We start from the raw sequence: 17798 nt of genomic DNA, 5'->3' as shown, positions 1-17798 counted from the left end.
ATTATTCCATTATTTTTTACTGCAAGGCACAAAGGCTGAAAAAAATGTTAAAATACTACTCACATCTAACATATAAAGTAGGTTTTAAATTTTAGACATTAAAAAAAAAAAAAAATAAAAATAAAAGACAAAGACAAAAAGACATAGCTCAAGGTTCTGAAGCCATAAAGATTAAATTAAAAAATTTAGCTAATATGAAGATCACCTACTGTCAGTACAAACAAGATGACTGCAGATGCACGGTAACACAGATTCAGGAAATAAGGAATGATACACCCATTCTGATACTACTTTTCAAGTTATATTTCCTTTATAAGGACTATTATTACCCTACTTTTATTTACTTTATATTTAAGATCAGTAACATCTAACCTTACTGTCCTCCCTTCTGCTTCTTCTGAAGTTCATCCAAAATCCTTGTTGCACAGCTTTTAACACTTCATTGAGTTGAGCAGCATGTTAAGATTCCAGCCAATACCTTACTACAACTTTTTCAAATGTGCTGATAGCCTTTAGAGTGCACAGCACTCCACTGCTGTGAAAGGACAATGTGTTGAAACTTGGCTATGAACTAGCCTTAAGCACTAGTCTTCATTTTCAAGATGCTTTTTTCAATGCCTGTCTGATGCAGATTTTACCTTTTACCTATTCTGTTTTTATTCAGCTCAATTCCTGCCTGTGTTTTCCTTCTACTGTTTTCAACAGCTCATTGCTTCATAACAAATATTTCAACTCCCAATTTAATTATTTCCATTGACTTTTCCTGTGTTGTTCCTTCAGGCTTTTAAGCTTTTGAATACTTTGCACATCACTGGCTACTACTTGGTTAATCTAAGGTAGCAATTAAATAGTGAAAAATATTAATATTTAATAATGAAGTGTCATCTAAGAAAATCCTAGCAACAAGTTTCTACAAACTAACCTTCTTAAGAAGATGAAAATATCACAAATTTCTTCTAGCTTCACTAGACCATGAATTCAAGTTGTAACTTCATTAGAAACATATTTACTATTGATAATTAATATTGATAATTAATATTGATAAATTAATATTGCATTTGATAACCTAAATATCAAATGCAATTAAATCAAATGTAACAAATTCACTAATAGTAATAAATTAAGCTACCTTAGGTCTCTGCAAGCACTTTGCTTTCCACTGTATCTAAGGATAGATATGAAATATACAGCTATCTATCATTTCCAAAATTTTAAGTCCTTAAAAAAGAAGCTAGAGCAAATAATACACTACACTCCTTGCATTCAAAACACCCAGAAAATCCAGACCACTCTACCTGCACTGGTCTTTCTTGAGGAACTGCAGAGTAAACCAGCCTGAACATTAAGCTACCTAAGAAACAAAAAAAAGAACATCCTCCCAAAGGACTCATGTCAACTTTCTTTCTTGTCAAACATTCATTTTCATCATTTTGATAAAATGGTTGTCAACATGCTTTGTAAAACCTTTGCTTGTTTGTTTGGGACATATTCTTTCTCTTTCTCAAATAGTGAACATGACACACAATATTTTTCTTTAACATTTTCAAATAATGATGATTTCTATGACTATATGATTTACTGATAAAATCCTTTTAAGGAACTTTGACATCAGTATATATATACAAACTGATTTGTTATTTCTATGTTATTAATTGGTTATATGCTATTATTCCTGTTTCAAAGGTTAGATGACCCAAATATTTTTGAACACCAAAAACAAACAAACAAACAAACAAAAAAAAACAAAAACAAAAAACAAAAAACTTACCAGCTTAAAAAAATTACATTCCTGAAATCAGGAATCACATGCAAGCATACATAAGCCTTGTCAAAGGCTTATTTACAAACATTTACAGGCTTATTTACAAACCCTGTTTACAAACAAATGTATACAAAAAACACATCAAAAAATTGGGTTTTACTCTAAAGACAATAACATGTTTCTACTAAAACAAATCTATTGAACTATCCATGTATTTTCTATATTGGCACAAGGCCACACTTGCTTTATGGCCACACATAAAAATGATGACAAATATTCACTTAGGGCAAAGAGAATCACCTCATATTGGTGTGGTGAAAGAATGAGAAGGCAGCCTATGATATTTCAGCCATAGAAAAAACACTTTTATAGTGTAGCAGAGCAGTCACAGAGCAGTCAACTATTTAATTACATAAATTGAGCAATGCCAAAATAAATGTTCACCAGGTCATTTAGAGTGTGAGAATGTCCTGGTTACAGCAAAACCCAGCTGGGGTTCTGGGGACTCTGCAAGTTATTTAAAGAAAACAGGCACATCTCCACATCATATAGCATTTAAAATTTGTAAGGCTGAGAAAAATGCCTTTATTTCACTAGAGTAAGAACAATAAGTTTTCTCACAGTTGAAACCTGTTTTTATAGAAGAACTCAGATAACTGATTACCTAGGAGCTATCATGTGATTATAACTGAAATAACAAAGCTTACCTCCCGCCTCTTCAAAGACTGATTTTACATACAAATGTATGTCAAATCATGCACACAACACCATTGCATTAGTAGTTATAACACAATCTGAAATTAAATGCATGACAAACAACTCAAAATACCAATGCTTAACATGGTTGGAATGATATAGAATCACAGAATCACAGAATTTCTAGGTTGGAAGAGACCTCAAGATCATCGAGTCCAACCTCTGACCCAACACTAACAGTCCTCCACTAAACCATATCCCTAAGCTCTATATCTAAATGTCTTTTAAAGACCTCCAGGGAGGGTGACTCCACCACTTCCCTGGGCAGCCCGTTCCAATGTCTAACAACCCTTTCGGTGAAGTTGTTTTGCCTAATACCCAACCTAAAACACCCCTGGCGCAACTTAAGCCCATTCCCCCTTGTCCTGTCACCAGGCACATGGGAGAATAGACCAACCCTCACCTCACTACAGCCTCCTTTAAGGTATCTGTAGAGAGTGATAAGGTCGCCCCTGAGCCTCCTTTTCTCCAAGCTGAACAAGCCCAGCTCCCTCAGCTGCTCCTCGTAGGACTTGTTCTCCAGGCCCCTCACCAGCTTCGTCACCCTTCTCTGGACCCGCTCAAGCACCTCGATGTTCTTCTTGTAGCGAGGGGCCCAAAACTGAACACAGTACTCGAGGTGCAGCCTCATCAGAGCCGAGTACAGGGGGACGATCACGTCCCTAGCCCTGCTGGTCACACTGTTTCTTATGCAAGACAGGATGCTGTTGGCCTTCTTGGCCACCTGAGCACACTGCTGGCTCATATTAAGCTGACTATCAACCATCACTCCCAGGTCCTTCTCCGCAAGGCAGCTTTCCAACCATTCCTCTCTCAGCCTGTAGCTCTGCTTGGGGTTATTGCGCCCCAGGTGCAGGACCCTGCACTTGGCCTTGTTGAGCTTCATGCAGTTGACCTCAGCCCATTGGTCCAGCCTATTCAGATCCTTCTGCAGAGCCTTCCTACCCTCGAGAAGATTGACTCACGCACCTAGCTTGGTGTCATCTGTGAACTTACTGAGGGTGCCCTCGATCCCCTCATCCAGATCATCGATAAAGATATTAAAGAGAACCGGCCCCAGCACCGAGCCCTGGAGAACACCACTAGTGACCGGCCTCCAACTGGATTTGACTCCATTCACCACGACTCTTTGGGCCCGGCTATCCAGCCAGTTTCTAACCCAACGAAGAATGCGCCAGACCAACCAAGAGCAGACAGTTCCTTGAGGAGAATGCTGTGGGAAATGGTGTCGAAAGCCTTGCTGAAGTCAAGGTAGACCACATCCACAGCCTTTCCCTCATCCACCAAGCGCGTCACTTTGTCATAGAAGGAGATCAGCTTTGTCAAGCAGGACCTGCCTTTCATAAACCCATGCTGACTGGGCCTGATCGCCTGCTTGCCCTGCAAGTGCTGCGTGATGACTCTCAAGAGAATCTGCTCCATGAGCTTCCCTGGCACTGAGGTCAAACTGACAGGCTTATAGTTCCCCAGGTCTGCCCTCCGGCCCTTCTTGTAGATGGGCATCACTTTTGCTAGCCACCAGTCAACTGGGACCTCCCCCGATAGCCAGGACTGCTGATAAATGATGGATAGTGGCTTGGCCACCTCCTCTGCCAGTTCTCTCAGTACCCTTGGGTGGATCCCATCCGGCCCCATCAACGTGCGCACATCCAAGTGCCGTACCAGGTCACCAACCAGTTCTTCATGGATAGTGAGGGCCACATCCTGTGCCCCATCCACTTCCGCCAGCTCAGGGTACTGGGTATTCAGAGAACAACCGGTATTGCTGCTAAAGACTGAGGCAAAGAAGGCATTAAGCACCTCAGCCTTTTCCTCATCTTTTGTAACAACTTTTCCCCCCACATCCAGTAAAGGATGGAGATTCTCCTTAGTCCTCCATTTTGCGTTGATGTATTTATAAAAACATTTTTTGTTATCTTTAACATCAGTAGCCAGATTGAAGTCCAGATGAGCTTTGGCCTTTCTGATTTTGTCCCTGCACAGCCTCGCAACATCCTTATAGTCCTCCTTAGTGGCCTGCCCTTTTTTCCAAAGATTACAAACCCTCTTTTTTCTCCTAAGCTCAAGCCACAGTTCTCTGTTGAGCCAGGCCGGTCTTCTTCCACGCCAGCTCGTCTTTGGGCACATGGGACAGACCGCTCCTGAGCCATTAAGATTTCCTTCTTGAAGAGTGCCCAGCCTTCCTGGACTCCTCTGCCCTTCAGAACTACCTCCCAAGGGACTTTACCAACCAGTGTCCTCAGCAGCACAAAGTCAGTCCTCCGGAAGTCCAATACAGCGGTTTTACTGGTCCCCTTCCTGGCCTCACCAAGAATAGAGAACTCCACCATTTCGTGGTCATTCTGCCCAAGACAGCTTCCGACCACCACATCTCCCACCAGTCCTTCTCTGTTTGTGAAGAGAAGGTCTAACGGGGCACCACCCCTGGTAGGTTCACTAACCAGCTGGGTCAGGAAACTATCTTCCAGGCTCTCCAGAAGCCTCCTAGACTTCTTTCTCTGGGCTGTGTCATGCTTCCAGGATATGTCAGGGAAGTTGAAGTCCCCCACAAGAACAAGCGCTGATGATTTCACAACTTCTGTCAGCTGCCTGTAGAACTCCTCATCCATCTCCTCATCCTGGTTCGGCGGTCTATAACAGACCCCGACCAGGACGCTAGCCTTGTTGGCCTTCCCGCTGATCCTAACCTTAAGGGACTCAACCTTGTCATTCCCAGCCTCGAGTTCCACAACATCGAAAGATTCTCTAATATCACACCACCACCCTTTCTATGCTGCCTGTCCCTTCTGAAGAGCCTGTAGCCAGACATTGCAGCACTCCAGTCATGAGAGTGGTCCCACCACGTCTCTGTGATGGCAACCAAGTCGTAGCCTGCCTGCCGCACGATGGCTTCCAGCTCCTCCTGTTTGTTACCCATGCTGTGTGCATTGGTGTAGATGCACTTCAGCTGGGCCATTGCCTTATCCCCTGGCCTTGCCATTGTTCCCCCTGGCACAGCTCCAACAAGCCTTGTTTCAGCCCCATCCCCCATCTTACCTAGTTTAAAGCCCTCTCAATGAGCCCTGCCAGCTCCTGGCCCAGGATCCATTTTCCCCTAAGAGATAGTGACCCATCTGTGGCCATCAGGCCGGGTGCCGAGTAAAGCACCCCATGGTCAAAAAAAAAAAACAAGATTTCGGTGCTGGCACCAGCCTCTGAGCCATGTGTTTATCAGGTGGGCTTTTCATGTCCTGTCAGTACCCCTCCCTGCCACCACAGGGACAGACGAAAACATCACCTGTTTTATGGAACTGTCATGTAAATCTTCAGTGAGACCCATCCTATACTGATGGCATTACAATTTATTTTCAATTTGCTGCAGCAATTATTCTTATTTAATTAAATTTTAATTTCCAAAATAAATGTGAATTTCAATTAAATATTAATTTGGAGAAATACCTGTCTATTCCTTTCTTTTCTTAAAATGTCCACTATAAACCTGTGTTGTCTGAGGAACTTTTTGGTAGCTGCATGGAGTTCATTCTCCTCACTGCAGCCAATACAGTGCTGCATTTTGGATTTTTTTCTAAAACAGTGTTGGTAACATACTAGTGTTTTAAGCTATGGTCAAGCAGTACTTGCACAGCATTGCAACTTTCATTCTTTTTTTTTTCCATCATCTGGCTTATGGTGCATGAGAAGCTGGGAGTGGACACAGACAGGACAGCTGACCCCAAGGACCAGAGGGATGTCCTGCACTGTATGATATGCTCAAAATGAAGTTTGGGGAAAGAAGGAGAGTACATTTGGACTCATGGCATTGGTGTTCCCATGTAACTGTTACACATGACGAACTCTGCTTTCCAGGAGATGGAGAACACCTGCCTGCCAATGGGAAGCAGTGAACCAATTCTTCGTATTGCTTTGCTTGCACGTGCTTCATTGTTTCAGCCCTAGAGCTGTCCTTATTTCAGCCACGGAATTTTCTGTTTTTGCCCTTCCTGTTCTCTCCCCTCTTCCACGATGGGGGCAAGCAGGAGAATGGGAGGGGACTGAGCTCCCAGCTGGTCCACACAGCACAGGTGCCATCAGGCTTGCTTCAGTCATTTCTCAATCCTAAGGGCACCACCCATGGCACTGGATCTTTGGAGTGGTGGGCTCTGTCCTGATCCAGTATTTGCACTGCTTTTTGTGGATGCTCTTGGCAAGATCAATGACTAAGGATAGGAAGCAAATCTGCTTTTTAATTCACCCGACAAAGAACTGAGAGTCTTCACATGAAAACACTGACAAACACTAAAAAAAACAGTTTCCATACTGTACTCAAAGGACAGTTAAAGCTTTCCATTTAAAGACTTCTTTACAAAACTTGATATTAGTAATAAAAATTATATATCATACGGAAGAGGAGGTGGAACATTTCCAAGAAGGTTATTTATTTCTATGCAAAGACTTCATGTCTGCAATTTACAAACCAGAGGACTAACATAAACCAATGAAGCAGATTAAGTCAGACAATCAAAAGAAGACATAGGCCCCACAGAGCCAAAAGCATGACTTTATTACCAAGTTTACAGAAATTCATGTATCTTCACATAAAAAAGGAAGAAATTGCAGGATTTCTGTAGCTTCCATGCCCACACCAATCTGAATTTAAAAAACAAGAGTAAAGAAGCATGCCATATGCCTCCTTTTTTCAACACCTAGACCTTAACTGATGCAGGAATACTGATAAATGCAGCATTGTGGAAGAATCAATGCGGCTTTTGTACAAGAAAACTTGAGGCCTGTATACCTAGTGCAGTTATTTAAAGAGTCAGCATGCCTATCAGATGGGAGCAGATACCACCCACCAGGACTCCCAGAGGACCCCAACCAAAGGCTCTTCAAGAGACTGTAGAGTGAAACAAGAGGCGAGTAGCAAGAAGCAGGAAATGGGTAGTCCGTGAGTGATTTTAGAGAGTGAGGGAGGGGACAAACAATGCTGGACACAAGCACAGCATAAAAATTCAGGGCAAGGTGTTAAAAATGATTACAATGCCACTTGCTCAGAAAAATTCTAAACCACAGCACTGCCTGACCCTGGGAAAAGTCACCACACACTTTTCCTGTTCAAATGGCTACAGACAGGGAGGGGATGCCAGCTAGGCCACCCCCTGCCCTGATCCTGTGTGGCAGCTCTCCTGTGTGCTGCGGCTTCCTGAACAGGCACTTTCAAGCGCTTCTCTCCATTCACCTTACGTTCCTGAGTAATATAAACCTCTACAAAACATAAAAAGCATTTCAGACCATATCTCTCAGCAGGATCTTTTCACAGGTAGAGTTTTCCAAGTGTGTCCTCCCCCCTCCCTTCTCTGATAGATTTATCAGTAAATCTATTTGTCCAATCTCAAAAAAAAAAAAAAAAAAAAAAAAAGGAAAACAAGCAAAAAACAAAACAAAAAAACTTTTATTCATTTTCACAGTACTTCCAAGCTGGCTTCTTTAAGTTAAATTATTTGCACTTTCTTGCAATTTTAAAATCTGCCTACAATGCCTATATAAGCAATAATAGACATTGGTACTTCCTGAATTTCACAGAAGTTTTCCTATTCACTTGAGTATTTCGGGGGACTTTGCACTTTCTTTGAGAGACAGTTCCTGTTGGCATGAGTATCAGCTTTACTATGTTCTAGGTTTTCATTTTATTTTCCTTCTCTTCAGTACACTATTTCAGTGAAGCAATTTTTTTTTTTTTTTTTTTTTTTTTGAAATGATTTCCTTACAAAGCTGCTTAAGAGCTCACATCTCATCTGTTGGGAGCCCTTCATATTCCTCATAACAGCAGCTCCCTAACATTTCAGATTGCCTTTCCCACACTGCTTGCAAGTCATGCCTTTCACATCCACATGTATTACATGTATTTTCCATCTCTCTCAACCCATTCTCACCTAAACTTTAAAGCTGTAAACTGCAGCCTCTAATCTCCCCCAGATTTTTCTGGAGATTATCTGGAAATATACCCATACTCTTCTGGAGGTACTTTAAATAATCAGGTTAATGAAATCAAATGATTAATGAATTAAAATGGATTAATGAATTAAAACGGTGGTCAGGAGCTGCTTCTGACAAACTGCTGTGGTCAGAAGTCATCCAGAACTAAGGACTAATCAAAATAATATGGAAGAGGAAATCTTTTGATAAAATTCTCAACAAATTTCCATCACATAAACTGATATATCTCTAAGGCAGATTGAGCCAAGCTAACTCAGACTCTTCTAGGCCTATGAGTAAGAAGCTGAACAGTTATATCTAGGTAGAGAATATCTTTGTGTTCATTCAGAATGTAGCAACAAAAATCATTATACAGAACTAAGGATGCCCACAGCTGTCTGCTTCCTTAAAGACCTGAGAGCTCTACAAAATGAGTGAAGGAAATGATTCCCTCTCATGCCGTATCATTTCAAAAGGTAGACTCCCACCCCACTATTAGCTTCCCGTAAAGGCCTATATTCAAATTTACCATCTTTTCCTCATCTTTTTTTTTCTTTTGTAGTAGCAGACCACAAGAACACCTGAGACCAGAGATCATCTTTGGTCAGTTTATTAGCACGCCGGGGCTCTGATCCCTGACATGGATTCTAGCTCATACCTAGATGACTGCGCTTCCCACCACATCTGTGAACTGCAGGTTCAGACTCACCGTGTCTGCTACCATGATCATTTTCTGTCCAACACAGCATAACCTGCTTTGATCTTTTGCATTCAGAGACAACATGTACTATGCTCACTGTAAAAATTATTAAAGTAATTTACATATGTATGCTACACATCAGTAGCTTTTCAGTTTAAAGTGACATTGTTTGCTGCACCCATACTTATCTAACTGATTGAATGTTGCAGTACTGCCAGAGGAAAAGTGAGCAAGAGAAAAGGAATACTAACCATTATATGCTGAAGTCCCCAGACGAAGTAAAAGAGGGAAGCAAGAGAAAGATACTGTCTGGAATTACACTACTTTCTTAATCATTATTGCCAACAATATGTTCAGAATTATCTGTATCTTTTTAAAATTTGTTTAATCATTTGCACAGCCAGAAGAGAGAAATTTTAAGATACCTGCTAACAACATACACACACATTCTCTGTACACAATGTGCGGGGTTCTTAGTGATTTGGTTATTTGTCAGCTTGTGAAAGAGGAGAGAAGAAAAAACTGAAAACCTTGTTACTGGAGGTCGCAATGGATGTTAAAACCAGGTAATCTAGTGCTAGAAACTGAGATTAGACATTCCTGTAATTCTAGTAGCTGTTTGTATTAAGATGGAACATGAAAGCAGCTTTCTAAATTTCCCGTTCAGAATTACTCTAGTTTATCAAACTGTTCACGTATGCAAATATTTTCAGGACAGTACTCACTGTAGGAACAGGATTTCCTGAGAGAACAAGGACAGCACTTAACTAAGCACTATAAACCTCAGATTTTAGGTATATAATAGATTTATTGAGTTTGAGATACCTAGTCTCAAACAAATAACGAAAATAAGTAGCAAGTTCACAAGTCCTTTACAAACATGCAGAAAATAACACCACATGTTCCACTTCCCAACAGCTAAAATGGACTGGAAATGAATGAAATATTAGTGGTCGGCAGGTAAGTATTGCACTTACTGTGCACTGAAAAAAAAAAGTAAGTAATAGGACATGTGGCCCTGTGGCAAGAAGAAAAGAAGAGTGATTGTTGATATTTGAGGACAGCATTTAGTAAAATATATACATATTTTTTTTTAATTTTATTGCCTTCCTTTCTTCGTGCCTTCTCCAAAAATGTCCGACATTTTCAGTTGCACTCACTCCTTGAGTATAAAAAATTCAGCAGTCTTATGCTAACCTCGACAAAATGAGAAGGATAAATCCCTAGTTTAAAAAATAAAAAATAAAAAATAATAATAATCAGGATATTTGGTTCACTGCTAGCCTACTGAAGCTGCCTTGCTCAACCTTCAACAAGCAGTAATCTCATGGTGCCACAGCCCTTCTCAGGGGCAGGATAATAACACTCGCTTTGTCTGGTTACCTCTTCAGAGCAGGCACCCACTACCTGCACACATCCTACCCCACATAATGAATATCTATTTCAGTTTAGGCTAACAGTAACCACTATAAAACAAAAACCAGCAAAATTAAAAAAACATGTTCTCATAGCTCCTACTAAAAAGGAAGAGCTCACTGATCACAAAATCATTTTTGGTGTTATGCACCAGAACAAAGTTTATGATCACTGGGGGACAGCTGAAATACACCAAGCAACTTGAGAAAAAGCACAGGCCTGTTCAGAACCACTTGCACTATTATGCTCTGTGACAGGCAGGCAGGAAAACATGGGCACAACTTGCCATAGCCTGTGTGACAAAAGGGTTTATAAGCTTAGAGGCACACAACCAAATAAACACTATCTCAGTATGCCCCCAAAAGTTCTTGCTGTACCTCACTGAACTTGCAATGCTTCCACTTCTTGTGGCCCTGTTACCAATAATACATATCAAGGAGTTGCGTAAAGTTACAAGAACTTTTGCATACCTGTCACAGGAGAGTGCAGTTTGTTACAAATTTCATTTCCTTTCCCTCCTTGCTTTCATCTAAATTGCAGTCACTAAGTAACTCTTCATCCCAGCCCACGCACACACAAGGATCTTCCACAGTATTACAGCCTAAATGTGAACTGTATGCTTTCTGTATAATAAAATAATATTCTAGAAGCATCGAGTCTGTTATAAAATTGTGCCAGTTTATTATATATGCTCAATGTTTTTCAGTTGTATTACACCAAAAAATCTTTGTAACAGTTATGTGCTAATGAATTTATTTAAAATAGCTCCACTCAAGATCTTTTTATCCTTTGTCCTCCCCTATTTTGTCCCAGTTACTACATGTTGTTAATGCTTTCTCTGAACATGTTTCTTCCTTCACCCTAGCTCTCTCTGCACTATTAATTGACTTCTCCATCCTCGTGCTGGCTTGAATAAGCCCTTTTCTTTTTCACATTTTTCTTCTTTCTCCTTAGATACACAACCAACACTAACTATTCTCCTATCAGGGGAGGTCAGATGAAGACAACTGCTCTCAAATACCGTATGAGATGTATGTTTTCCTAACCCAGAAAACAAACTTTTGTTGCAGTGACATCCCCTGCCTTGAGCCTGGTTCACCATCTCCTGCAATGTCCCACTCTTCGGCCCCTTCTCTTGCTCCGTTGCTATCCCTCCTCTGGCTTTCCCATGGCTCAGGCTGAGTGCCTGCAGGCACTGCAGAGCTGATACCAACACTGCTGCCTGCACAGAGGTTACTACACATACCTCTGGGAACACTAAGTGCAGTGAATACACTGGGATAAGGTACAATACCAGCAATTTTCCTGAGAACAACTCAGAAAATCCCCCCTTTCTGAAGCTCTTATACTGTATTCGACTTACATTTTTGTTTTTCTTTTCTCACCTGCTCAGACCTGTTAGCTTTACATGAAGTCCTCTCCCATCTTCAAATTTATGTTCTTCCCAAACCATGCAGGCATTCTTACTCAATCCAACCCCCTTGCAAAGGCACCTACCCCACCACTTTGGCACAGAATCACAAGTGTTGTTTTCTTCTCTTTCTACAGGGGATGAAGGCAAATATACAATAGTCACAGGATGCTTCTCTCCTCACTTTAACTCATGATAAAGAAGGAAGAAAATATTGTTGCTTTTCCATCCTTCTATATACCTCTACAGATCAACAGTTTAAAAACATACAGGCTTTGTAAAAGAAAAAGAAAAAAAAAAAAAAAGGATTAAAGGATTATTTGCTCATACATAAATACAATCTTGAGAAATCAAAAGATCTGGAGACCTGGTCATGCTAGAACAAAATCTGTTCTTAGGCACACAGTTGAGGATGAGGCCTTTTAATCTGCATCATTTGTTCCTTTATTATTTTTCAAGAGGGAGGATAGCTAAATTTTAATATCTTTTTTTTTTTTTTTACTATTATTATTTCTTTTGTAAAAAAACTGACAAAATCAAATGCTTGAATCTTATATGTTTACAAATAAAAAGGGAAGAAGCTGACCATAAGAGCAGACTTTGATAGAAAACATAAAAGGTCATTGTATATATCTGAAAAAGTGAAGCACGAGCTCCCAGACAGGTTCTGCTTTCTTGTTAACCCAGCAGCAAGTCTCAAGTTAAATACTGTAATCATGCCAGTCATTAGTTACTGTTCAGCCTCCTGTCTCCAGCCCGGAAATTAGTCTGCTAGGAGCCCAGATAGCTGAACAAGCAGTCACGTTTTATCATATAACTGAGTCTGGGAGGCCAATCTGAAGGAAAGCTACATATGTTCTACATTAGGGAGAAAATACCTATTTTAAAAGAACTTAATTTACGGAACAATAAAAAGTATGCATTTAAAACACAGCAATGTAAAAAAAAAAAAAAACAAACAACAACATCAACAAAACAAAATCCCTTATAACTCTGATGTGATTTGCAAGGGAAGTACACATAACCTTAAACTATAAAATTTTAGTTAAAGAGTTATGAACTGTTGCTAAACTCAGTTTAAAATTAAACTACTGAGGCCTTTTTTTACTGTAAAGTACTATGGGGCACCTATTGCTACAAACAGATGAAGAAATCATTGCCTTCTGCATTCTGTTTGAAAGCATGAACTTATTAGGTTTAAAGTGTAAATTACAAATTACTGTTGAACAGAATAAAATTTTAAGATATCTTTTACTTTTTTGTCATGTACTTCAGCTCATGTGAAACAAAAAATTAACAGTTATTTATAGTTATAGTTATTTATAACTATAGCCTATATAACTTTTTACAGTTACTATGTAAGAGACTTTTCATCTTTCAATGAACAATAGTACAATAAATTAGTAGCTGGTTTTGAATATTCGTGTCTTGCCATTTATATTTGGAAATATACGGAGTGTATGTGAAAAAATTCCAAAAGTCAGCATGCACTCATTGTGTCCATAAAGTCTAAAATATAGTGTCTTCATAGATGTTCTACACCATTTAGATCTAAAATCTGGTAGATAATGGAACAGATGAGAAGGAAAGACTATACATTTCTGTCTGCTAAAAGTTCAATAGCAGCCAATGTGTTTACAAACATTCAAGCTGGAGGTGGCCTCCATAAAGGAGCCAATAACAAAACTGACTACAGTGCAAAGAATGTAAGACAAGGGTGAATAATATTTTCATTATGGCCAGTAGGTTCTTTACATGTAATTTGACAGGTTAGATTCAGTGAACTGAGACACTTCCACAACATTAACAAAATCTTAGGTAGCTGTGAAAAATGGAGAATCTGCTTATTTACTTTAGAGAAATTAATCCCTCCCTACAGGCATACCATACTCTGCTGAACCTGGCAAGCACAATAGTACATACATACGTTGCCTTGCCTACAACTAGTTTGCTCAATATTTTGGTATGTTTTTTGGTATGTATGTATATCTATTATGTTTAAACCATACATGAAAAGTTTGCTACCATATCTTGCACTGTAGGTTACTAATTCATATCACAATGTTTTACTGCAGAGCAAGCACAAATTAGGACTATGCAACTGATGCTACATAAGCATCACAAAGCCAGAAATTGATTGAACTCATACACACTTCTTTATTCATTTGATACTAACTATTACCCCAGTATCAGGACTAAGCTGAGAGCTTGCAACACTAAGGACTAGGAGAAAATTTATTTAATCCTGTCCACCACTGCAAAATGTATATTATAAATTTATATTATAAATGAAATTATATTTATTTTATACATATGCTATATTTTTGTGACAATAGCAGAAGCAATTTTAGCCTACTACTTACTTTCAGAAAACAACCACCCCGCCAAAAAACAAACAAACATACAAAACATATTTTATAGCTTAAATGACTTAAGACACTATACACATCACATTTCTCTAGATTGAATCTAAGACTTTAAAAGACAGATGAGAAATAGGAACACCAAATTATATATTTTTTTTCCTTTATGTGGCTTAGATTATGCAGTTTAAAGTTTCACAATTAATTTTAAGAAAGAAGACTGCAATGCTTTCATCACAGCAAAAAAATAGTTGCAATACTTGTAAGTACTAGAATCTTCTAAAGAAGTAACAGAATATTTCTATTCAGAGTATAGCCATCCTTAATAAAAAATGATCCACCACCACAGTTAGATTGTGCCATGTCTATTGACAGGATTCCACAGCCCTGAAACTAGCCAGATTCTAAACTAAAAGCAAATCTTAATCATAGGCAATTGCTTCTATCTGACACAAAAGGAAAGTTTACCAAGTTGTCTGGCAAAAAAATCAAATATATATGAATTCAGTCAATACTAAAAAGAATCAAAATTAATTTGCAATACTACAATTCTATCACACGGCAGTCCAGCCAGAGCTAGTATCTATCTGTTGAATGTATACAAATGTATGCTGCATCTGAACTAAAGCTTAAAATATTAAGCGACCTCACATTGTCCAACCCCTTCAGGCTGCTTTGAAAATCCATCCTAAATGGACAGTAACATTTCCTTTTTGCTAAAAGACAGGTGTGCATTCTACCAAGATAGATTCCTGAAAACAGCTCTAAATATTAATGAAGTTCTTAACAGACTTATGTTTCTTGCTTTCCATGCTAACCAAAATATAATAGAATCAAGTCCTTGAGCTTAGTTCACAAGAATCATCTAAGAAAGAATGGGCTGAATATAACATGTAACAGCTAAAACTAAACCAACAGCTATGTACAGAAGTTGGTAAATCTGGTTTTAAGAATGAAAGTAATAAGCAATTAGAGACAAAGAAACAAATTCATCCTTTACATTTCTCTGTTGCTTGTGACATCTAGTGGGTATACAAAGCAAACTTGGAATAGCAAATAGAAATTCCTGTTTTTTTGTGTGTGTTTTTTTTTTTTTTTGGTTGGTTGGTTGGTTGGTTTTGGTTTTGGTTTTGTCAGGGTTTGGTTCAATTATTTCCTTCTTCCATAAGGAAATCATTTCCATTTCCACCATCACCAAATGTCAAAAAAGGTACCAGATATTTTCATGATTTACATGCAGCTTTGAGCACCTCAGAGCTGAATTTGCCACACAGAATTCCATGGCAGAAGCTATTTCTGAGCACACAAAGGCAAGAAGTTGTTTGTGATCAGACAGCATGGTTTTACCATGGGCAAATGATGTCACTGCTTTCAACCCTGAGGTCAATGGTACAAAGATATGAAGGAGAGCTGTGGATGTTGCTTGACATAGCAAGGGTTTTGAGTGAGCTGCCCATAGAGAAATTGCCATTAGTGAGATACAGGCTGAATACATGAATTAAAGGGAGTGGAAAACTGTCTGGACTGTTGGTTTAAAGAATTGTAAGAAATGGTGCAAAGTCCAGCTGGAGTCTAGGAAAGAGGTGCAGACCCTCAAGGATCAGTGCTGGGACAAGTAACAGTTTAATGTGCTCATTAACAACCTGGATGATGGTACAAGAGTGCACTTCCAGCAAGTTTGCAGATGATGCCAGACTGGGGACACCAGTCAATATGCTGGAGAGCAGAGTGGCTATCCAGAGTGACAAGGACAGCTTGAAAAAAATAGGCTAGAAGTTATCTCAAGAAGTCCAACAAAGGCAGAAGTCTCACATCTAGGACTGACAAAAGTGATGGAACAATAAAGGTGGAGTCCAGCTGCCAGCTGCTCTGAGAAAATGATTATGGGAGTCCTAGTAGACAAAAACCTTAACATGCATCAGTGGTCCAGCCCTGAAACAAAGAAGGCCATCTCCATGGGCTGTATCAGTATGACCATAGCATCCAATTCAGCAGTGTCATTTTGCCTGCATTTGGCACTTGTAAAACTGCATTGAAGTACTGTTTATGTTTTTGACTCTCCAACAAAAGAGAGAAATGGACATAGAGAAAGAAGTACAAGGGAAGGACACAGCACTGGTCAAGGAGCTGGAGCTCTTGCCTTGTGTAGAAAGATTGATGGAACAATGTTTATCCAGCATTAAGAAGAAAAGGTTTTGAGGGTTTATCACTATCTACCAAAGGGTGCAGAGAAACTGGAGCCAGACTTTTCCTGGATGCTCTCAGCTCTCAGACAAGAGGCTGACAACAAACACAGGTTGGAACATGCAAAACTCTCATTAGATGTTAATGTAGAAGTTTTCACCATGAGGGTGAAGAAATAATGGAACAGGATGTCCAGAGATGTTGTGAAATCTCAGTCACTGGAGGTGTTTAAAACTCTACAGACAGGACACACACCTGAACAAGCTGACCTGATCAGACCTTCTGGTTGGAAGGTTGGACTAAATGGCCTTGTAGAGGTCCCTTCTCATCTATATTTTTCTGTGACTCAAAGAAGTCTATTTCTGCTCTTAGGGGGTGTCTTACCCTCTGCTGATGTGAATTAAGAATGTGATATTACAAGAGTAATTCTAAACTTTATATTTTCTGTCCATGTATATGACTTCATCCTTCTTTTTAATGTTAATAACCCACTGAATATTTTAAAGGGGTGAGATAACAATGCATTCAGGATTTCACATTCTGTTGCTCAGTTTCTTCAGTATCTTTTTTGATGAGAACTATTTGCAATAACACTAACTTTAAGAAAGACAAAGAGTTATATTTCTGCTAAGCATCAGTTTTGATTATTGTTGACAACCTCATTTTAAAGGATGTACAATTATTATTACCATTCTGAAAAGCAATTCTCACTATATCCATTCTTTAAAAACCCATCCTAGCTGGACAGTAATTATCAGTTTGATACACAGAACACCTTCTACAGTTACATCTAACGTTGAGCAGTTCTACATTAATATTTCTTCAGAGTCGTCTTGGTTTCAAAATACAAACAATGGTCCCATTTACTAAAAAGCAAAAAGTATAGATTTCTGAGAGTGATAAGTTTATTCTAAATGACTACATATGGATATAGTGCCTAAATTATTTTTGTGCTAATCACGTAGTGTAGCACTAAAAATGTTTTGTTTGGAATCATTAAAACTGACTCTATAATCTTCTAGAAACGGCTAAGGAATTTCTTTAAAAGACTTTAAAAGAAAATCCTGATTTGACCCCCAATTCATGAAAGCACTGTAAGACGTGTTTAAGTTGTTTTGATGAATAAGAATAGCTTCATGGAACTGAATTCACCTATTATGGTTCTTTTTTTCCTCCTTCTCTAACTTTTTCCTGTATGACAGAATTAACCAGAACAAGTAACTTCTCAAATTCCCCCCATAAAAGATTTGCTAT

The 17798-nt window shown here is 39.1% G+C and overlaps 1 protein-coding gene across 2 annotated transcripts in view; it reads right to left on the bottom strand.

Annotated features, from left to right (window-relative positions):
- The window catches only part of FBN2 (fibrillin 2), a 187101-nt gene that overhangs the window by 160698 nt on the left and 8605 nt on the right, over positions 1-17798 (bottom strand). The window lies entirely within an intron of this gene.

Source organism: Anas acuta, chromosome Z, assembly GCF_963932015.1.
Source record: "Anas acuta chromosome Z, bAnaAcu1.1, whole genome shotgun sequence".
In the NCBI taxonomy this organism is placed as follows: Eukaryota; Metazoa; Chordata; class Aves; order Anseriformes; family Anatidae; genus Anas; species Anas acuta.
Note: the sequence above shows the minus strand (reverse complement) of the source record. Positions and strands in the feature narration are given on the sequence as shown.